The sequence below is a fragment of the Rhinatrema bivittatum genome, chromosome 6 (genome assembly GCF_901001135.1).
Source record: "Rhinatrema bivittatum chromosome 6, aRhiBiv1.1, whole genome shotgun sequence".
NCBI classification, from domain to species: Eukaryota; Metazoa; Chordata; class Amphibia; order Gymnophiona; family Rhinatrematidae; genus Rhinatrema; species Rhinatrema bivittatum.
In genome coordinates this window covers 215,639,953-215,662,986 of record NC_042620.1, presented here as the reverse complement: position 1 = coordinate 215,662,986, position 23,034 = coordinate 215,639,953, and positions in this window count along the sequence as shown.

Genomic DNA, 23,034 nt, shown 5'->3' with positions numbered 1-23,034 from the left:
GCGATGCAGTCTTCTAAGGCTCCGGCGACAGAAGGTCCAACGCATCAGTCAAGATCTTCAGAGTCGCCGCCGACTGCGACGCAGGTGTGTCAGCCGACGCACGGAAAGGCGCCATTGCGGCACGAAGGAACTGCGCCGACGCACCGAAGCGAGCAGACTAACACCATGGTGCCATCTGAGCACGAGACTGCACCGACACCCGAAAACAGAAAACGGCCAAAACTCGTCCACATACCCCAGAACCTACTGGGATATGGAAGAAATCCCATTTCATACCACTGGCTACTGTATCAAAGGCTTCCAGGGATGCACCATTGAACCTAACGCCCTCTTCACCAGCCTCCTCGTCCAGATCAGAAAGAGACGAGGGTCAAATTCGACGCTCTACGTCTTCAGTATCTTCTGCCTCCTCGGCTCCTGTGTTCTCGGACTTCTCCTTAGCTTCTAAATGTCACTCCAGGGGTGACGTCCTACAGGAACCCCTGGAGTGGCGTCCATCTCCACAAGACATAAGGCCCCATCCCCACGGGCGTCCTCTCCAGCCCTGACACTAGCACAGCAACCTCAACGGCCACTTACCTCAGTGTCGCCGGACCGTCAACCCACATCACCGGATAGCTCCACAGGGTATCCCTCGGAACCAGGGGACGAACCGGCGAAACCATACTCTCCTCCAGAAGACCTCACCTATCCAAAGTTCTTAGAAAAGATGGGTTCAGTCCTCCACCTTAACATTCAAAAGGTACCGGATCCAAGATCGACAACTTTTGATCTACTCAAGATCTTTGATCTTCCGGCAGAGCCTACCTCTCTACCTCCACATGCAGTACTAGACTGTTCTGGAACACTCCTGGAATACCCCCTTCCAACTTCCAGCGGTTTCCAGGAAAACCAATCTTATATATAAAATGCAAAAATCGCCCTATTACTCAACACCACAACTACCTCATGCATCCCTGGTAGTTGAATCGGCAATGGTGAGGGCAGAGATCTTCTTTCCCTGGATGAATTTGCGACGCGCATATTCCAGGCATCTATGCTGGCCGCCCGCATTAACCATCACCAATTCTACATCATTCAATTCCTTTATGAGTGTGTGCAACGGATGAAAGAAAGCTCGGACCTTGTCCAGCCAATTGTGGACACTAACCACTTACAAGACCTGGAGGAGGGCATATGCCATCTGTTGTGCATGGTCTACAAAGGATTTGAGACCTTGCGTGCGTCAGCAGCTGCCATTGTGGCACAACGGATGGCGAGGCTGAGGGCCAGCACCATTAGAGAAGACGTCCACGAAAAATTGGCCAGTTTACCGTGTAAAGGGGACAATTTGTTTGGGACCCATTTCCAGGAAACCGTGGCCCAACTAAAGGAGCAGTCAGTGGCCGTACAGTCTCTAGCTACCCCTCAAACTTACGCTGCGGCACGCCGGTACTCCACGCTACATCGCAGACAAATCTTCCAATGCCGACCTTATCGGCCACATGCTTCGTACCGTCCCCCAGCTTATTAGCAGACTTCCTGTCCGCAGAATCAACAAAACCAAACAAACTGGGACGACCACGGGTCCAGCGCCCACAAACACAACAACCTGCTGCCCCGGGATCGTCCCCAACGGGTGCTAACGGGAGGAATCACGGCACACATCCGGGAATGAGAGAAAATCACCAATGACCAATCTGTACTAGACATTGTTCGACACGGGTACAGAATTCGCTTCCACTCCCCCCCCCCCCCCCCCGCTCCCTCATTGAGTGCCAGGAGGGTCCAGACCCCACCAAAACCGCTTGGAACAGGAGGTTAAGGCGTTATTACAACAGCAGGCGATTCGCCGCATCCCTCCAACAGAACATCTCGTGGTATTCCACTCCCCCCTACTTCCTAATTCCAAAGAAATCCGGGGACCTTCGTCCAATCTTGGACATTCAGTTCTCTGAGGTCCAAGTTCATCGTCAAGGAAAAGTTCAAAATGATCTTTCTCAAATCTCTGCTACCCTTGATCCAGCTCCAGGCCTGGATGTGCTCCATAGACCTCAAGGATGCATACACTCACATTCCTATGCATCCTTCCTGCTGGCGATACCTGTCTTTCCAAGTGCATGGCCAATACTTCCAGTACAAAGTCCTTCCCTTCGGCCTGGCAACAGCCCCCAGGGTGTTCACCAAGTATATGGCAGTGGTGGTGGCATTCCTCCATCAACGGGGGATCATGATTTTTCCTTACCTCGACAACTGGCTGTTGGTAGCTGCCAGTCCAGACACTCTTTGGCAGCATCTCCGGCATACAAGTCAGTGCCTGGACAAGTTGGGCTTGATCATCAACTATCAGAAGTCCAACTTGCATCCTGCACAAAAAATACAGTTTATAGGAGCTCATTTGGATACAATCAAATACCGAGTTTTTCTGCTAGCCGACAGAAAACGAAACATGTGACTCCTTTTTCGCCGCCTGAAGTCGACCATGTCGCTGACGGCGCATCAAGTCTTACATGTATTGGGACACATGGCGGCCTCGATCCACGTGGTCTCCAACATGAGACTTCGCATGTGACACCTCCAATGGGGTCTCAAACGACAGTGGAAACAACATTCTCAGCCACTACATTGTAAAGTGTCCTTGACAAAAACCATGATCGCAGATTTAGAATGGTGGTTACGAAAACCGACACTCACCAAGGGAGCTCCTTTCACTCTCCTACCGCACAATGCAGTCCTTACCACGGATGCCTCCCACAAGGGTTGGGGGCCCACCTCAACAACTTCCAGACGCAAGGCCTCTGATCGCAACGGGAACAGTCTCTTCACAATCTCTTGGACTTGAGAGCCAGCCGATACGCCCTGCGTACCTTTGTGTCTCATCTCCAAGGCCACAGGGTTATGGTTTACACGGACAATCAAGTGGCCATATTTTATATCAAGAAACAGGGCGGCTTGGGCTCCTGGACCCTGTGCCGCGAAGCCCTCGTACTCCTGATGGTCAATCCACCACTCCATTCAATTTCAGGCCACTTACTTGCCGGGAATCACGAATACTCAAGCGGACAGGCTGAGTCGGATATTCCATCCACACGAATGTCCCTCGACCAACAACGTAGCCGAGACCGTCTTCCAAAGATGGGGACACCCGTGCATAGATCTTTTCGCCACAGTGTACAACCGGAAAATGAGTCGCTTCTGCTCTGTATGGCCGACTCCACATCGAGTCGCTCAGGATGCTTTCCTTATTGCATGGACGGAGTCCCTGATGTACGCGTTCCCTCCAATCCCCCTCATGACAAAGACGCTACAACAGTGCATGAGGGACGAGGCACAACTGATTCTCGTGGCACCGGCGTGGCCATGCCATCCATGGTACGCACACCTCCTACATCTGTCGTCGGATGCACTGTTCCGACTCCCCAATCAAGAAAACCTGCTGTCCCAGGAAGAAGGGTTCCTCCTCCACCCGTTGCACTCCTCTCTGCATCTCAAGGTTGAACGGCACCTTCTGTCGGAACAAGGTTTTTCCATCACAGTTTGTAATATTGGCAGCCCGCAAGCTTTCCATGAGGAAAAACTATCACTTCAAATGGAAGCGCTACACCACATGGTGTGAATCCATGAAAGTTTACCTGTTTTCCTGTACACCAGAAACCTTGCTGGACTACCTATATACATTATATATGGCTGGCCTCACTACAGCTTCAGTCAGAGTCCACCTCAGTGCAATAGCAGCCTTTCACCGATCACACAACAGCCAACCCATCTCTGTCCAGCTGATGGTCTCTCGATTCGTAAAAGGGCTCACACACCTTCGCCCCCCGGTCTCAAAACCACCAGTTCCGTGGCATCTAAACTTAGTTCTCGAGCAAATGATGGTCTCACTCTTGGAGCCAATGGAATCCTCTCATCCAAAATACCTCACCTGGAAGGTCGTCTTCCTTACCGCAAGTGACATCGGCACGGCGAGTTAGCAAATTACAGGCCTTGGTACATTATAGCCCATACCTTCAGTTCTACCACCAATAAGGTGCTCTTACGGACACACCCCTCGTTCATGCCAAAGGTAGTCTCCCAATTTCATCTCAACCAATCGATTGAGTTACCGACTTTTTATCCAAAACCGCACAAGAATGACGGAGAGAGATTACTACATACCCTGGACTGCAAAAGAGCACTTGCCTGCTATAAACAAAGGACCCACTCTCCCCACAGGGAATAGCAACTGTTCGTTTCTTTCAACCCAAATGCCCCAGGCCTTCCGGTAAATAAACGCACCATCTCTAGCTGGATTACCCAGTGTATACAATTCTGTCATAATAATAAACGTTACTCTGCATTACTGTCTCGGCCCACGGCTCATCAAACACGAGCAGTGGCATCCTTCATGCCCCACCTGAGACATTCCACCAGTAGACATTTGCAAAGCAGCCACGTGGGCTTCTCTTCACACGTTCACTTCCCCTTACTGTCTTGACCAACAGACGGCGGATGATGCAAACTTTGGTAAAACACTTCTACAGTCATTATCCATGGACTCCACAAGGTCGACTGTCACCTAACATTCACCACGCTATAGAAGACAATACCTATGACTTTTTCGTCAGCGTGCTGGGTGCTTAGGACTCCCATGACAGCATGGCTAATTCAGCCCTGCTATCGATGGGAAAAAGCAAGTTTGCTTACCGTAAATGGTGTTTCCATAGATAGGATGAATTAGCCATGCTGATCCACCCACCTCCCTACTCAGTCGACATCAACTCTACGACCATGTTTGCTTTATGACAGACTGAGGAGAGTCGTTATCAGAGCGGGAAACTATGCGCAGCCTCAGAACAAAGCACTGACATCACTTAGGAAGCTCCGCCTCCTGGGCCTGACTGACAGTTCCCATGACAGCATGGCTAATTCATCCTGCCATCTATGGAAACACCGTTTAGGGTAAGCAAACTTGCTTTTTCAGTCACCCAGATGCAGAGCTTTTTTTTTTTTTTTTAAATTTGGCAAATAAAACTTGTATCCAAAGTTGTGGGGTTTTTTTTTGTTTTTGTTTCTAAGGATATGTGAGAGCCTATGCAACTAGGAAGAGTAGCATAAACCATCTTTACACTTTTAGGATAGCCCCCAGCTTTGATTTATGTAATATCTTTATTAGTTTTCATTATAAGATGCATAATGCTCAGTGTCCCTTTTTGAATATGCAAATTTTCTCCTAACTTTTTATCAACTGTAATAGGATACAGGAAGTGCAATGAGCATACTCCTACAGCTATATCAGCTTAAACCAAGGGCAAGCAGCAAAAACTGCCCACATTTGTTACCTCCTGAATTACTTAAATATTCTCTAGATTACTTACAGAGCCTTACTTCATAGGAAGTGAGGGATAAACAAGAATTAAGAGGAGAAACAAGTATATTTTCATGTTGAAAAAAAGTTTTATATTTTAGAATATTTATAGCTTGCCATTATCCAATGTTCTAAGTCTGGTTCAATTATTACATTCATAGAAATGATAAAACAAATGACAAAAGAAAATATTTAGTTATAGCTAATATTCCTAATAACCCTGCCATTGCATGCTCAATTTTATAAGAACAACTTAAGCAACTTTAAAAACTTGTAGCGTCCAAAGTACTAAAGTAAGCCACCATCAGCATGACAAACGAGAAGAAAGACTAAAAACATTTTCACTAGTTTACAACTTTATGGCAAAGATTCACCAAATACCCAACTAAAGAGAAAAACCTTCAGATGTTTCTTAAAGGACTGTACAAACCTCCATTCGCAACAGGATAGGAAGTTGATTCCAAAGTTAAGGAACTGTAAACATGACAGTTCTTGCTCTAATATCACATAAATGAACAACTCATGGAGAGGGACTTTCCAACCTTTGATCTTAGTGCATTCTCTGGTTGGTAAAATATTTAGCAGCATATTTAGAACAGCGGAAGCATTTCCTGAACATATCCAGATCAGTCCAGACAAATGGGTTTTGCCTCCCTACCAGCAGATGGAGTCAGTGCCTCAAAGTTTTGTTTCTCTGCTACATAACAGAGAGTACCACCAACAGTTCCCTCAACATTTCTCTGCCTCCAGCAGGTGCTAGAGAGAGGTAGATGGTAAAGAGAGAAATTGAAGTAGGCGAATTTCAGAGAAAGTTCCCTGAGATGTTAGGCTCCTTGGTGGACTATCCCTCAGGTTGATCAGGGGGGTTGGAAACCCCTGCCTTGTGCTTCCCCGCATCGTGCCGGGGGCCCTGAAAGCCAGGGTTCTGGATTCCTCAGGGCTTCCCAGGCCTCTGCAAGGCCCCAGAATCAGGGAAGTACCCCTGTTTGTGTTTTTTTCTCTTTGTATCTGTGATTTTAAAGTTTAAAAAAAAGAAAAGAAAAAAAGCAGAAAGGCAAACAGCTGATAGCTGGGGGGCGGAAGGTACAGCCATGAAGCGAGCGCTGCAGGCCACGGCAGACAGAAGGTTATTACTGCGCCGGTCTGCATGTGTCCTGGGTGGAATGGCATTAGCAGCCAGGCCTGTAGTGGAAGAGACGCGGCAGCGGTTGGTGCTGCCAGGTTTGTTTTCCCACGTGTCTGAGGGCAGTGCTCTTTTCCACTGGTGCCTGGCTGAATTTTCCACGCTGTGGAAAATGGCACAGCATGGTTAAGAAGAAAAAAAAGGGGGCACGTGCCAGAGCAGCGATTAAGGCTGATGGTGTTTGCAGGCTGTGATGTGACCATCAATGTGGGAGCACGTGTTATGGTGCTTGAACGGCACAGAGAAGTGTGCCGCGCATGTGGGCTGGAATCTACAACCTTGCATTCTCGCTCCCTCTATCCTGGTTACACTTTGGAAGAGGAGGGTTCCTCAGTGGGGGCGCTCTGAGGGAAGCAGATTTCCTACCCTTCGGGGGGGACATCGATGGCAGTCAGGGGGAGGGGGTCTCTGTGAGGCGGCTGGATCTGCAGAGGGCCTTTTTAACTAGAAAACCCAGAGATTCCCCTACCCCATTTTCTCCTGTGGTTCAGAGGGACTCATGAGGGGGGATTCTGACGATAGCCTGGAGCAGGGGACAGAAGGCTCTGAAGGATTTTTGCCGAAATTTAAGTAAGAAGGTGTTCCCGCCTTGAACCCGGTTCAGGGAGTCGAGATTTCGGTCTGGTAGGACCACCTCCAATGCGTCTGCGAAGCCGACGGGCAACTGCCAACAGTCCTTTCATGGAGGCCGTAGAGGCTCCAGGGATGGTATCGGTCAAAAGGCCAGTGGTGGAAAGTCAACACAAGGAAGCCAGGTTGTCCCACTCCTGCATAGAAGCTGTAGAGGGCAGCTTGTCCAACTTTTTTGTGGAGTGGACCAGGATTACCTCTGACCGTTGGGTGCTAGAGGTCATAAGAGATGGCTACGCTCTCAAAAGTTTGTGCCCAGTTAGGGAGGCCTTTCTCAAGTCTCATGGGGTCTCTCGCAGCAAGTGGGAGGCTGTGTGGTGGATGCTGCAAAGGTTACTGGATCCTCGTGCCATAGTTCCCGTGCCGCGGGAGGTACAAGGACAGGGCAGGTACTTCGTTTACTTCGTGGTTACCAAGGAGAGTACCTTCTGTCCCATTTTTAATCTGCTGAAGGTGAACAGGGTCCTTCGGGTGTCACGTTTTCGTATGGGGACATTGTACACAGTTGTAGTTGACCGCAAAGGAGAGTTTCTGGTGTCCCTGGACTTGACGGAGGTGTATCTTCATATTCAGATTTGGATGGACCATCAGAAGTTTTTTCGTTTCATAGTGCTGGGTCAGCATTTTCAGTTTCAGGCCCTTCCTTTCAGACTGGTGACAGCACCATGAACCTTCATCAAGATGATGATGATGGTGGTGGCGGCTGCGGCCCTACGCAATTAAGGTGTTCTGGTTCATTTGTACCTGGACGACCAGCTCTTTCGAGCAGAGTCAGAGGAGGAGTGTGAGAGGTAGCTTCGACGATGATAAAACACCTTGCAATCACTAGGTTGGGTCATAAATATGTCAAAGAGCCATCTGGTTCTGACCCAATCCTTGGAGTATCTGGGGGCTCTATTGGATACTAGGAAGGGGGGGCAGGGTGTCAGAAAACCAAGTGAGGAGGTTGCAGGCACAGGGGACATACTTGCTTCATCTTACATTGCCAATGGCTTGGGATTACATTCAAGTGCTCGGTTCCATGGCATCCATGTTAGATTTGATTCCATGATTGTTTTGTGTGCATGAGACCTCTGCAGCGCGCTTTGTTGTCCAGGTGAGACCCGTTGGCAGGACAATATCATGGTTTGGGTTTTTCAGATTTAGTTTTTGGGAGTGTTTTGGGCTCCATCCAGTTTTTGGGGGTTTCCAACCCTATAGTTTTCCCTGTTAGCCCGAGAAGGGGGTTTTGGGGTTACATCTTGGCTTGGGTATAGGTTAATGCTGAGGGGACTGCAGGTAACACTGTCTGCCATGTAGCAGTGCTGCAATGTTTTTTTTTTCTCTGACTCCATCTGCTGGTAGGGAGGCAAAACCCACTTGTCTGGACTGATCTGTGGTATTACAGGAATGAAAATTAGCAGGTAAGAACCAATTTTCCTTTCTGTTTAAAGCTTTGTGAATTAAAACCAACATAAGGATGCAAGAACATGCTAAATATGAACAATTGGACGTGTTCTAGTGAATAAACGTACAGTGGCATTCTGGAAGAGTTGTAATGCTTTTTGTGTACATAGTGGCCAGAGTAAATTACAACAATACAGCGAAGAAAACTACCAAAACATGCAAGATTGATTTTTGTATATTCTCATGTAGATAAGGTTTTAATATGTGCAGCATCTGAAACGTTAAAAATGCTGTTTTTAACTATAACCTTGATGTACTGAGGCAGAGATTAAGAAAAATCATTAATCACTCTTGGTATTAGAATCGACCATTCTTCAAACTTTTAACATAGAACAGATAGAGGAAATGACCTTCGAAGAAATATTACTTCAATTTTATCTTGATTTAATGTCAATTTGTTTGCAGTCATTCACTGCTTGATGAAGGAAAGACAGTTAGAGATAGAAATAAGCATATCATGAAGAGAAGTTGTACATCCTTAGCAAAGAACCGAAAACCTTCCCCTAAATCAGAAAGTATGTTACAAATGTGGACCATATAGATGTTAAATAAATGCTGATGGAGCAGATCCCTCTAGAACCGCTGTAGAATCACCAATGTTTACCTGCTGTTGATGGGTGACCAGGTATGATTTAAAACTCAAGTACTACTGAGTAATATTTCAGTTAATTGCCCAAGTAAAATGTCATAATTGTATCAAAAGCTGATGAAACATCAAGCAGCACCAAAATTCAATTATCCCCATGGTTGAAACCCTGAAAAAAAAAACCTCAATACTCAATAATAGTGATTTTAGTATTGTGTGCTGGTTTAGTTTGATTCTGATCTAGTAAACTATTCTTATTCAAATATTCTTTAAGTTGCTTTAAAACAATTCTCCCACCAACCTTCGCTAAGAAAGGAAGCAAAGAGATCGGTCAGTAATGAGTAGGTTGAGGGTGGCTGAAAGATTTGTGGACACTTGTTGCTGTGGTAAGGTTGACTCAGACGATGGGGAAAGCCCGTCGGCCCTCACTGACTGCTGGTGAAGCTATACAAGGAAGAGACTGGTCAGGAGCTTCATTTATACCAATCCCTTTTCCCTTGCGTTGAGGCCTTGTGTTCGACAGGTCTTAGGCGAGAGTCTCTGGTACTGGCATAGACGAAGAGCCAGGCTAGGGTCAGAGGTGGGCAGCAAGCTAGAAAGGTCAGTAGCAAGGGGCAGGCAAGAATCAAGGACAGGCAGTGAAAAAGAGTGGTCAAAGTCTAGAGGGTCAGATCCAGAACTCAGTCTGAGGGCAGGCCAGAGACACGGAGAAGGACTGATACAGTAAGGCTGGAGAGATGAGGCAGGCATAGGATCAGGAATTGGGAAGCAGCAACTCACACTACAGACTGGATACAGGCAACTTGTTGCTGAGAAAAGGAAGAAATGTACCAGGTGCACTTAGGTAGGACAGCGGCTGGTGATGTTATTTAAGGGCGTCATGGCCTTTTCCCGCCACAGGCCCTTTAAATGGAACCAAGTTGAGTGTGCGCCTATGATACAGCAGCAACGGCAGGGGTTCCAGTGATGTCTTGCACCCATGAGCTCCGAAGGGGAGGCCCAGCTATCTATTGTGTCAGAGGTAAGTATGACGGCCTGCGGTGATGTCCCACAGTTTCGAAAACGTAACAATATCCTCCCTCTTAAGCCCTCTCCTCAAGATCTGGGGCTTAGGCTTTGAAGAATATTGATGGTGAAATTCTTTTACCAGCAAAGGTGTGTTGAGATTGGCTACTGGCTCCCAAGAGTTCTCTTCTGATCTGTAATGCTTCTATGCAATGACATATTCTAGTCTCTTGCCTCATCTGCGAGAGTCTAAAATTTCCTGTACCTGATAGTGTGTGTTTCCTCCAAAGAAACTGCTGTGGGTTTGAGAGGACATCGAGTTGGCCAGGAGAGAACAAATAGGGACATGTGGAGTACTTTGTGATATTCTCAAAGTGGCAGGAAGTTTGAGTTGATAAGATACCAGTCCAGTTTGACGCAAGACCAGGAAAGGATCTATAAATCGAGGTGCCAGCCTGAGTAAACGGATACGGAGGTGCAGGTGCAGTGTGCTTTTAACCTTGCCAAGTCTCCCACTTGAAACTGGGGGGGGGGGGGGGGGTTAGGTCTGCGTTTGATGTCAGCGTGTTTCTTGGCTTGAGTTACGGTTTTGGAGATTAGTTAGTTAGTTTGTACCTACAGATCCTGGAGATTCTGGGCTGTAAGACTGACGGCCAAGCCACTGAGAGAGGGAGTTGTTGATGCTTGCTGTAAACAACCTGAAACGGGGAAAAGCCTGTGGCAAGACTAATGTGATTGTATAAGCACTCAGCCCAGGGATAGCAGGATAGCCCAGACATACAGGCGGAGGAAGGTTTTGAGGATCTGGTTGATTATCTCCATTTGACTTTTGCCTTGAGGGTGATAAACTGTAGTAAACTCCAAGTCTAAAGTGATGCTGAATTTTTGACTAAGGCCCTTCCAATAACAGGCTGTGCATTGGACGCCTCTGTCAGGATATGAGAGTGTTGCGATCCCCCCTGCTGCTGCGCTGCAGGAGGTCTCTTACCTTCCTCCAGAGGCCGCTCTGAAGCCTGGGCCTCGCCTGCGCATCATCCAGGACTTGCTCCAGGGCCTGAGAGGCCTAGCTGTGCCTGTGGCTTGCATGCCTCAGCGTTTGGACTTCCTGTTGGGCGACGCCCTTCCCTAGGGGCTGGCCCGCAGCTCTCTACCCTAGTTATAGGACCAGCGGTGGGCGGTCCTGGCAAGCTCCTCCCAGGGAGTTGCCTTCTACCTCCAGTATTTAAGGACTTTCTGTTCACTGTGTCTTTGCCTTCGGATTGGGTTACACAGTTGCCTGTGGCCTCTCCCGATCCAGGTCCTCCGTGACTACGACTCCTGCTTGTCGTCAGCCTGCCTTGACTCCGGTCCGTGACTCCGACTCCTGCTTGTCTTCAGCCTGCCTTGACTCCGGTCCGTGACTCCGACTCCTGCTTGTCGTCAGCCTGCCTTGACTCCGGTCCGTGACTCCGACTCCTGCTTGTCGTCAGCCTGCCTTGACTCCGGTCCGTGACTCCGACTCCTGCTTGTCTTCAGCCTGCCTTGACTCCGGTCCGTGACTCTGACTCCTGCTTGTCTTCGGCCTGCAGATTGTGCATTACAGTTGTCTGTAACCTTGCCGGTCCAGGTCCTCCATGTTTCCTGATGTCTGCCTAGACGTGTTTCCTGATGTCTGCCTTGACGTGTGCCTGTTGTCTGCTCCTGTTTCTGCCAGCCGAGGGGGCTTCGGATGTGAGTATCCCAGCATCGGAGTTCCTGCTCGCCTGGGTCTTCCCCGCACCCTCCTTCTCAGCGTGGTCCGCGACCAGCCTTCCTAGGCTGTGTAGGGCGCGTCTGGGACAGGGTGGTCCGCGACTCAGTCCCACGGGCGGGCTGAGTAGGGCGCCCTGATGGACAGTGCAATGTTCCCGTCCAGCCTTGTCTTCAGTGTCTGCTTCAGCCCTTGTCCGGATGTCTACCTGTCTCTGCCTTGACCTGGTTCCTGAGCCTTCTGTCCTGTTGGGCCCTGGAGTGGCCAACAGGAGGGATTCGTCCCACGGGCTCTTGAGCTTCTGCCAGCCGAGGGGGCTTCGGATGTGAGTATCCCAGCATCGGAGTTCCTGCTCGCCTGGGCCTTTCCTGTGTCTCGCTTCAGCCCTTGACCTGATGTCTCCGTCTTGCTTCAGCCTGCTTCTGCCCCGTTTGATGTCTTCTGTTTAAGGACTCTGTCTGCCCTCACCTCTGTCCGGCCTGCTGCCCATTGCCGTTCCCTGCGGCAGGTCCGAAAGGGCCGGGAACAGTCGGAGGACCGTTCATTAGTCAACTTCCCCGTGTTGGCTACCATGGGCATGCCGGTCCGGCTGAGGGCCGGACTTCCTGCTTCTGTTCCTGCCTGCCTGGCTCACCATGCCTGCTCAGCTCACCTCCCACGGTGTGGCCTTGGGCTCCTCCTGGGGTCCTGCCGTGGCCCAAGGGCTCACCACCCGCCCGAGACGACCGCGCCCGCGCGCGCTCGTAACAGAGAGGGTAATCCATGTAATCTGAAAAAATGCTGGGTGAAGAGGCATGCTAACTCGGGAGCAGAAGGCAAACCAGGGAGCAGTATGAAATGTGCCATCTTGGAAAATGCATCCATCACAACCCATAACATTGTGGAGTCGTGGGAAAAAGGGAGGTCCACAATAAAATCTGAGAAGGGGAGGTCATGTGATGTGGTGAGCCGGAGTGGGCGCGCCTCAAAGATCTCCAAGTGCCACGCTTCCTTTTTCAGGTGTTCTTCTCCGTGCAGAGCCGATTTTTCTCCTGGATACATAGACCCCAAGGATGTTTATGTCGATCGCCACGTATATGAACAGATCACCCTCTGGCATGCTGCTGAAAATGGGTGAAAAGGATATAGAAAAGCCCAGACTCCCAGAGGCCAAGATGGCAGCAACCTCCGAGCCAGGAAATGGCAGCGGAATACAAAACACTGTGGCAGAAGATCTCAAGGCAGTGATTCTAGAAGCTTTGGACTCGAAATTGGCAGTCATCTCCACACAAATCACGAGGTAATATCTGCACTAACTGAATTAAACCCGCGTTTCGAGCAGATAGAGAGCCGGGTGGCAGTGCTGGAAGATGACTGCCTCGCAACCACCAATTGGATCGCAGCACTTGAAAAAATGGTGGAGGCTCAGGATGCCAAACTAGATGACCTGGAAAACAGGGCTCGGAGACTGAATCTTCGCTTCATGGGCATCCCCGAATCAATAGCGGACAGAAATTTAGGATCTTTCTTAGAATCTTGGATACCTGAGGCACTAAATATTCCTGATCTTCAGTTCCCCTCCGGACAGAGAGAGCTCATCGCTTAAGCCTCATGAAAGATCGGGACCCCAGACCGAGGGTGGTAATCGCAAAGCTGCTAAAATTTGCTCACAAACAAATCATAATGCAGGCGTACCATAAAACCACAGACCTCTCCTATAAATCTCAAAAAGAACAGATTTTTCAGGACTATTTTGCCCGTGTGTCGACCATGAGGTGCGGCTTTTCCCATCTGCTCAGCGTTATTCGCGAAAAAGATCAAATTCTCCCTTAATTTCCCTGCAAAATTGAAAGTTTGGCATGCAGACACAGTAAAATTCTTCGAATCAGCAGAAGAGGCGAAGCGATTTGTGGACTCGACATTCCGTTGAAAGCGGCCCGGGACGTGGAACATGTATCCCTTGGCTGATTAAGCTAACTTCCAGATCCGCAGCTACATGGTTGAAGTTACAACAATTTGAGACTTTCAACATAAAGATGGTGGGGCTCCTCCCCATGGGCATTACCATCTCTCACCTCGGCCCAAGGGCCTTCGAATCAACAAACCATAACAGGGGAGGGACGGGGGGGGGAGAAAGGGATGTGTGTTCTAAATTGTTCTAGAAGGGATGATGACTCTGTGGGGGGAATAGGCTCAAGTGTCACTGTAAGCCATGAGGGTAGAGAACAATGGGAAAGAATGTCAACATTCAGGTTTTCAATAGTCAAAAAGGAGACAGCGTGGAGATCTGTACAAGGGACAATGTCTTTACTGAGGGGTTACAATATACGGGGAAGAATCCGACCTAGTTCACAAGATCTATGGATGTTATCTAAAGCTGAGACCCTCCCAATTTTCCATCTCTTGATATTGTTTAAATGGAGGATCCTGTGAGGGTGGTATCTTGGAATATCAATGGGCTGGGCTCCCCCGTCAAACGAAAAAAGGTTCTACTCCAACTGCAAAAATGTAAACCCACCATTGCATGCCTGCAAGAAACACATCTGTCATCACACGAGAGTCAGAAACTGACTGGGGTCTGGGTAGGTGCATGTCACTTCACGGCAGCAAAGAAGAAAAAGGCAGGAGTTGCAATATTAATTTACAAATCAGCCGCCTTCCAAATTATCAACACTATTCATGATGAAGACGGAAGATTTGTGATGGTGGTAGGCACCCTGAATGGACGAGAGATTTCCATCTGTAACTTATATGCACCCAACACACTCACAATTTCTTTGTGTATGTTGTCACCCAATTAGTATCTCATACACGAGGTTTTCTCATAGTCACAGGAGACTTTAATTATACCCATGATCCACATACAGACAGGAGCCCTAATGCCCCACATTTCAATAGCAAAGGAGACAAAAGTGCAGCCTTCCTCTGCAATGAATACAGTCTTCTTGACTCTTGGCGTACCCTACACCCTGAGGAGAGGGACTATACCCATGTATCACGAGCCCATGCATCGTTATTGCGTATCGATTATATATTCCTAGTAAAAATTTCTCCTACCTCACAAACGCGACTATAGGTCCTCAGATTATTTCTGACCATGCCATCATCTGGATTGACTTACAGTTCTCGGTTTTAGAACCAGAGGAGCGCTTCTGGAAATTCCCTAGTTATTTACGTAAAGACACGGAATTTCGGAGTTTTTTACAGAACAAATGGGAAAAGTTTACCGCATTCAATCAGCAGCACACATCCGATCCCCGGATGTTCTGGGAAAGTGGTAATCCAGGGAGAAATAATTTCTTATATAGTATCGCGTAGACGTAAAGCAAACAGTTCTACTTTAAAACTGGAATCTCAATTACGAACCGCCAAGCAGATGTTAATAGCCCAACCATCCAAACAAAATAGACAAACTTATTTCAACATCATGAGACATTTAAACTTTCTCCTACATCAACATTCCCTGCAATCAGTGGAACATACTTCTTCCGCTTTGGCAATAAAGCTGGGAAACACTTAGCTAACCTAGTTCGGACATATAGGGGGAAAACTGTCATCCCCCATATGAAAACATCCCAGGGTGAAATGGTCACCAAGCAGAAAGACATCTGTGAAGTATTCCGGGGTTTCTACGAAACTTTATATACCGATGATGTAACACAGGATACCCAGCGCTGAAGCTGGAGGTGAGACAAGCTGACAAAGGTTAGTTTACTCACTGAATAGATAGCTGTAGTTGTTGAAGATCCTGGCAGGCAGAAGTAGTTGGTTTGCAGGCACCAAGGCAGGGAGAGCAGGCCCTCGAGCGAATACCCGGTATCCCAGATAGGCACCTGAAAGAAAGCATAGGGCCCCCGAGGAGCGGGTACCCAGGTTAGAGGTGAATGGCCCCGGAGGGCAGAGAGAACATCCAGCGGCAGCAGGGAAGTGGCAGAGTAGCTTAGATCGGAGGCAAATCCAATCCTTGCTAACTCTGTTAGCAAACGAAGGGCAGGCTAAATACCCGGATGGCGTGACGTCACTCGGAGGGGACGCCCCCGATGTTCCCGCCATGACGTGGATAAAGACGTGGGTGGCGTGCGCACCCTAGGAAGCCCTCAGGAGAAACATGGCAAACACCGTCGCCATAGCCGTTTCGGGGATGCCGGAGTGAGCGGCATGATGACATGTCAGCAGCCATCTTCCCAAGGCTTGTGGAGAGAGAAGGAAGAAAGGTGAGGCACAGAGGTCGAAGCCTTCAAAGGGCCCCCTCCAGACTCCCTACCTGGTCTTGGTTTTTGAGGATGTGATCGATGAAATTGAAGTATCTCTTTGTCCATGATATTAGCCAATGGTTCCCAAGATGTGAATCGGTTATTTACTCTTTCGGATAGTAGAAAGACTAGGGGGCACTCCATGAAGTTAGCATGGGGCACATTTAAAACTAATTGGAGAAAGTTCTTTTTTACTCAACGCACAATTAAACTCTGGAATTTGTTGCCAGAGAATGTGGTTAGTGCAGTTAGTATAGTTAGTATAGCTAGTATAGTTAGTAAAAAAGGATTGGATAAGTTCTTGGAGGACAAGTCCATTACCTGCTATTAAGTTCACTTAGAGAATAGCCACTGCCATTAGCAATGATAACATGGAATAGACTTAGTTTTTGGGAACTTGCCAGGTTCTTATGGCCTGGATTGGCCATTGTTGGAAACAGGATGCTGGGCTTGATGGACCCTTGGTCTGACCCAGTATGGCATTTTCTTATGTTCTTAAGAGTTTTCTTATGGTCCGTATCCCTCCCATGACAGGAGGTATTCCCAAATTCTGCCTCTCTTTCTCACGTCAAGGATGGCATCAGCCTTGTACTCGGTGTCTTCTTCTGCATCGACAGGAGTAGATTCAGGTGTCTTGGTGGAATACTCACTAAGAACAAGCAGTTTCAGTAGGGAAACATGGAACGCATTATGAATCTTCATAGCTGGAGGAAGTTTCAGACTGAAGGTAAGTGAGCCCAATCGTCGGAGGATGGGAAAGGGCCCGAAAAAGCGTGGAGCAAATCAAGCAGATGGAAGCTTGAGTCTTAGATGTTCGGTAGACAGCTAGACTTTATCACCAGGCTGAAATTCAGGAGCTTTGTAATGGTGAGTGTCATCGCCTTTCTTTGCTCTTTGTCCTGCTTTTTGGAGCATCTCTTTAGTCTCTCTCCAGAGCTGCTGTATATCTTTGACAGTAGATTGAGCTGCTGGGGACGACACTGAAAGTGGAAGTGGTAAAGGTAGTAAGGGTTGTCATCCATAGACCACTTCAAATGGTGTAGATCCAGTAGATGATGCTGGATGCGAATTGATGGCGAATTCAGCCCAGGGCAACAGTTCAGCCCAGTCATTCTGTCGTGTACCAACATAGGCGCGGAGGAACTGTTTGAGAGTTCTATTCATTCTCTCAGTTTGGCCATTCGACTGAGGATGGTATGCAGAGGTGAAGTCAAGTGATGTCAAATTTCTTACACGAGGCTTTCCAGAACTTGGCTGTAAATTGAGCTCCTCTGTCGGAAACAATGCGTTTTGGCATGCCGTGTAGGCGAAAGATGAGACTGATGAATAGTTTAGCAAGTTCCTTAGCTGAAGGCAAGCCAGGGAGAGCCACGAAGTGAGCCATCTTCGAGAATCGATCCACTGTCACCCAGATGGTATTGTTACCTCCAGAAAGTCGCAAGCCCACCACAAAATCTGTAGCAATGTGGGTCCAGGGCTTGTCTGGTACTGGCAAGGGTTGAAGCAGGTCCCAAGAACGTCTGGGCGGAGGTTTCTGTCTGGCACAATAGGAACAGGAAGCTACGTACACAAGTGTGTCTTCCTTCATGGTGGGCCACCAATAGTACTTCTGTAGCTTAGCCAGTGTTCGCCGTTGACCAGAGTGAGCCCATGCTAGCAATTTCTTCCTTAAATTGCGAGGTACTATGGTCTTGCCTGCAGGTACCAAATGTGTAGCTGTCAGAATAACTCTTTTCAGGTCGATGATATGCTGGGGTTCATCAGGTACGTCTTCAGAGAGAAAAGAGCGAGATAGAACGTCCGCTCTAACATTCTTATCACCAGGGCGATATTTCAGCACAAAGTCAAATCTGTTGAAGAACAGAGACCATCTTGCCTGTCTATGGTTTAGGCATTGAGCTTGATGGAGATACTCCAGATTTTTATGAACAGTAAAGACAGTGATCTGATGTTGTGCACCTTCAAGCCAGGGGTGCCATTCTTCGAATGCCATCTTTATTGCCAGCAACTCTTTATCCCCAATGCCGTAGTTCTTCTCCGCTGGCGAGAAGCATCGGGAAAAGAATGAACAGGGGTGCAAGATCTTAGAGTCACTGGTCTGGATTAGCACGGCTCCTACACCAACGTCAGAGGCATCGACCTCCACAATGAAGGGTCGTGTAGGGTCCGGATGGAGGAGACACGGTTTGCTTGAGAAGGCGTCTTTTAACTTCTGAAATGCTGTCATGGCTTCCGTAGACCAAGTGGCAACATTGGTTCCCTTCTTAGTCATCGCTGTTAATGGATCAGTCAATGAAGAGTAATCTTTGATGAAGGTCCTATAGTAGTTTGTAAATCCCAAAAATTGTCTTAGAGCTTTTTGGCCAGTGGGTTGTAGCCATTTTGAATACTCTCAAGCTTCTGAGGGTCCATCTGGAAACCTTTGTTTGAGACAATGTACCCTAAGAAGGGCACGGATTCCTTGTGGAATTCGCATTTAGTCAACTTGGCGTATGAGCGGTTCTCACGAAGTCTCTGCAGAACTCTTTTGACATCCTCCTGGTGGGATTGCAGATCCTGTGAGAATATCAAGATGCTGTCCAGATAGACAACGACACATTGGTAGAGTAGATCACGCAAAATGTCGTTCATCATGTTTTGGAAGACGGCCGTGGCGTTGCACAAGCCGAAGGGCATCACCAGATATTCAAAGTGCCTATCCCGGGTATTAAAAGCCATCTTTCATTCATCGCCAGAGCGGATGCGAACTAAGTTATACGCTCCTTTGAGGTCAAGCTTGGAGAATATTTTGGTCCCATGTAACCTGTCGAATAGCTCTGAGATGAGTGGTAAGGGATAGCGATCCTTTATGGTGATCTCATTCAGGCCTTTGTAATCAATGCATGGACGTAATGTTCCGTCCTTCTTCCCCACGAAGAAGAAGCCTCCACCGGCAGGATACTTGGAAGGTCTTATGAAGCCTTTCTGGAGATTCTCCTGGATGTACTCTGACATCGCTTTATTCTCTACAACAGAGAGAAGATAAACCCTTCCTTTGGGTGGTTCCGTATTAGGCTTCAAATTGATGGCACAGTCATAGGATCTGTGTGGAGGTAATACATCAGCGGCTTCTTTAGAGAACACATCTTGAAAAGATGCATATGAAAGCGGCAACCCACGCAACAACAGGGTAGTTGGCATGCATGTTATAGGAGAGACCTCCATCAGACATTTGCCATGGCAATCTGGACCCCAACGTGAAAGCTCCAAAGTGGCCCAGTTGAATTGGGGCATATGTTTCTGCAGCCACGGTAACCCAAGTACCAAAGGGTGCATGGCCTTCTCTAGCACAAAGAAGGAAATATTCTCTGTATGAAGAGCACCAGTACGTAAGCTTACTGGTTCTGTAAGCAGGGTTACTTCACCCGGTAAGGGCTCTCCATGAATAGAGGACAGGAGTAGAGGAGACGTCATGGTAGTGGTGGGGATCCGCAAATGTTCCACTACACGTTTCAAAATGAAGTTTCCCCCTTCTCCAGAGTCCACTAAGGCAACGGTCTGGTATTCTAGAGGTCCGCAGATCAAGGATACTGGAAGAGAGAGTGGAGGAGAGGGTGCAGTTAGACCTAAGAAGAGTCCTCCCACAGGACTTAGGTCTGCCAGTTTCCCGGACATGTAGGGCATGTTTGAACAGCATGACCAGCTTGTCCACAATACATGCATAGTTCCAATCTCTTTTGAGTTCGTCTCTCTTTAGAAGTCAAATGACGGCATCCCACTTGCATTGCTTCTTCTTCGCCAGCAACAGGACCTGGAGGTATAGGCCTGGGTACCCACTTGACTCGCGTGTCTTCCTGAGGTAGTCTTCTGGGGCTCTTGACCTCTTGAACCTTGTTTCGAAGTCGGCGATCAATCCTTGTTGCCAACTTCATCAGTTCTGATAAGGTCTCAGGCATCTCTCGAGCCGCCAGCTCATCCTTCAAATGGGAGTTCAGGCCTTCAAAGAAGAGAGCCTTCAGGCATCTAGGGTCCCAATGTAATTCAGAAGCCAACGTCTTGAATTCTGTGGCGAAGTCTGGTAAAGGTTTATTACCTTGTTTCAGATGAACCAAAGTGGATCCTACTGTAGTATACCAGGCAGGGTCATCGAATACTGATTTGAACAGTTCAAGAAACCCGGCAAGATCATTCAGGATAGGGTCATTGTGCTCCCACAGTGGTGAGGCCCAAGCCAGCGCTCTTCCGTCCAGATACGAAAGGATATAGCTGGTCTTGGCATACGCTGTAGGGAAATGGTTAGGTTGCAGAGAAAAGTGCATGCAACATTGATTGATAAATCTTCTACATTTCCACACTTCACCCGAGAAGCGTGTTGGAGCAGATAGAGGCACTGTAATCTTGACCGTCACTTCAGGTGGTGTAACTTCTTTACCTGTGGTGGTCGGTGTATTCATCTGTGCGTGTAGCTGGTTAAAGGCAACAGTCAGGTTATCCAACAAATTCTGTTGTTCGGAGATTCGCTGGGCCAGGCCCGGAATGGCCTGCAAAGCGGTGAGCTGAGCCGAATCCATGGAGTTAGCAATCTGTTGTGGTTTCAAGGTGTTTGAGTGGATTCTTGGGTACTGCAGAGATGGCCACTCCCACAGGGAGGAGCCCCATGAGGAACCGCAGTACTAGGTTAGACTCTATACACTCAGACCCAGAGAATTTGTGTTTATTATACAGCTTGGTGGTACTGCCCAGAGGTGGCAGCAGTGAGGTAACCCAGTGGAGTAGTCCAGGGGTCCTTGGCAGAGGACACCCATCCCACACTCCAATGATGGTAGGCTGCGCTGGGTAGAAGAGAGAGTCCCGGATGTAGACTCGCAGTGCTGAAGCTGGAGGTGAGACAAGCTGATAAAGGTTAGTTTACTCAATGAATAGATAGCTGTAGTTGTTGAAGATCCTGGCAGGCAGAAGTAGTTGGTTTGCAGGCACCAAGGCAGGGAGAGCAGGCCCTCGAGGAGTGAGTACCCGGTATCCCAGATAGGCACCTGAAAGAAAGCATAGGGCCCCCGAGGAGCGGGTACCCAGGTTAGAGGTGAATGGCCCCGGAGGGCAGAGAGAACTTCCAGCGGCAGCAAGGAAGCAGCAGATTAGCTTAGACCGGAGGCAAATCCAATCCTTGCTAACTCAGTTTGTTAGCAAACGAAGGGCAGGCTAAATACTTGAATGGCGTCGCCGTAGCCATTCCGGGGACGCCGGAGAGAGTGGCATGCTGACGCAGCAGCAGCCATCTTCCCAAAGCTTGTGGAGAGAGAAGGAAGAAAGGTGAGGCACAGAGGTCGAAGCCGTCTGAGACCGACGAACGCAACATAAATCAGGGAAGGCACCCGGACCTGATAGTTGTTCTTATGATTTTTACAAGATTTTTTTTTTTAATTTCTGTTTATTCAATTATAACATTTACAAATAAATGATACAACCATTTAATCCAGATTGAAAATCAAAGAAAAATCACAATCAGGTATTATATTATTTCTGAACAAAACATCTGGTCTAGCCCACATCTAGGGGGGGCGATGATGAGTATAATTCAAGCGTGCGTCATTTTTACTTATACAACCCTATCCTTAAACGTAACTAAGAGTTCTGAGATTTATCCCGAAGAAAACGGTCTAAGTGTGAGGGATCTAAGAAAACAAATTTATTAGTTTGGTAAGTAATTTGACACTTACCTGGGAATTTTAAAAAGAAGGTTGCTCCCATATCCAGAACTGCTTGCTTTAAAGATAAAAATAGTTTCTGCCTTGCTTGAGTCGCACAGGAAACATCAGGGAAGACCTGTATCTTTTGACCACAGAAATCAAAGTTTTTATTTTGAAAATATTTAGTAAAGAACAGGTCTTTATCCTTTTTTAATGAAAAAGTAACAAGCAAAGTAGCTCTAGATGCTATATTGTCCAGTGAGTCCTCTAAAAAAGTTGAGACCACTGGACTTTCTAAAGTGTCAATATCACCCTCACAAACATGTAGCATTCTTCTTTTAGGTAGATAATACATTTTGGAAACCACTGGGATATTCTCAGTCCCAAGAAAGAATTTCAACTACATATTTGTTAAATAATTCAATATCAGATTTTAACCTAGAAATAGGAACATTTAATAATCGAAGATTATGAGATCTTGTTTCATTCTCTAATTGTTCAATTCTAGTGTGTAGTACCATATTATCTTTAATGGAAGATATATTAGCGGTTTGCAAATTTTTTACTATTGGGTTCAAATTTGCCACTGCCTGCTCTATTTTATCAGTCCATTCTTCTAGATCTACACATTTTTCCCTTGTTTCTATTGAGAAATTATAAACTTTAGAGATAGTACTAGACAATTTCTTATCTATTTTCGCTGTTAATCTCCATAAATCCAATAATGATACATTTTCAGGTTCCACAATATTTTCCTCTCCTATACTTCCTAATTCAAGGACTGCTGGACATGGAACTCTGTTGTTTCTTGCAGCGGCCTCGCCACCCATAGAAACTATATCTAATTGTATATTTCCCACTGTGGTACCCTCACTACCCATATTGGTGTGGGTTTCACTCACAGGGGAACTATACCAATACTTGCCTCTAGTAGACCTTCCATTTTAGGTTGTAAGGGGGATTGTGAGGACCTAGGGCTCAAGGAAACTCCTAAAGAGGAGTTTCCTTCTACTATTTCCCCAACATTGGTCTCCTGCATTTGCACTATGTGAGAGTCCATGGGTCCTACTCTTTTCGACACTGGAGTTGTTGGTAAAGAAGTATAATTTTTAGATTTTCGTTTCCTTCCCATATTTTATTTTCTCACCCAGGGGCGGGGCCCTTTGGTGCGCGGCTCCCGATGACGTCACTTCTGGGTCCCGCCCCCATGGATCAGGCCTCCTCACCTCGA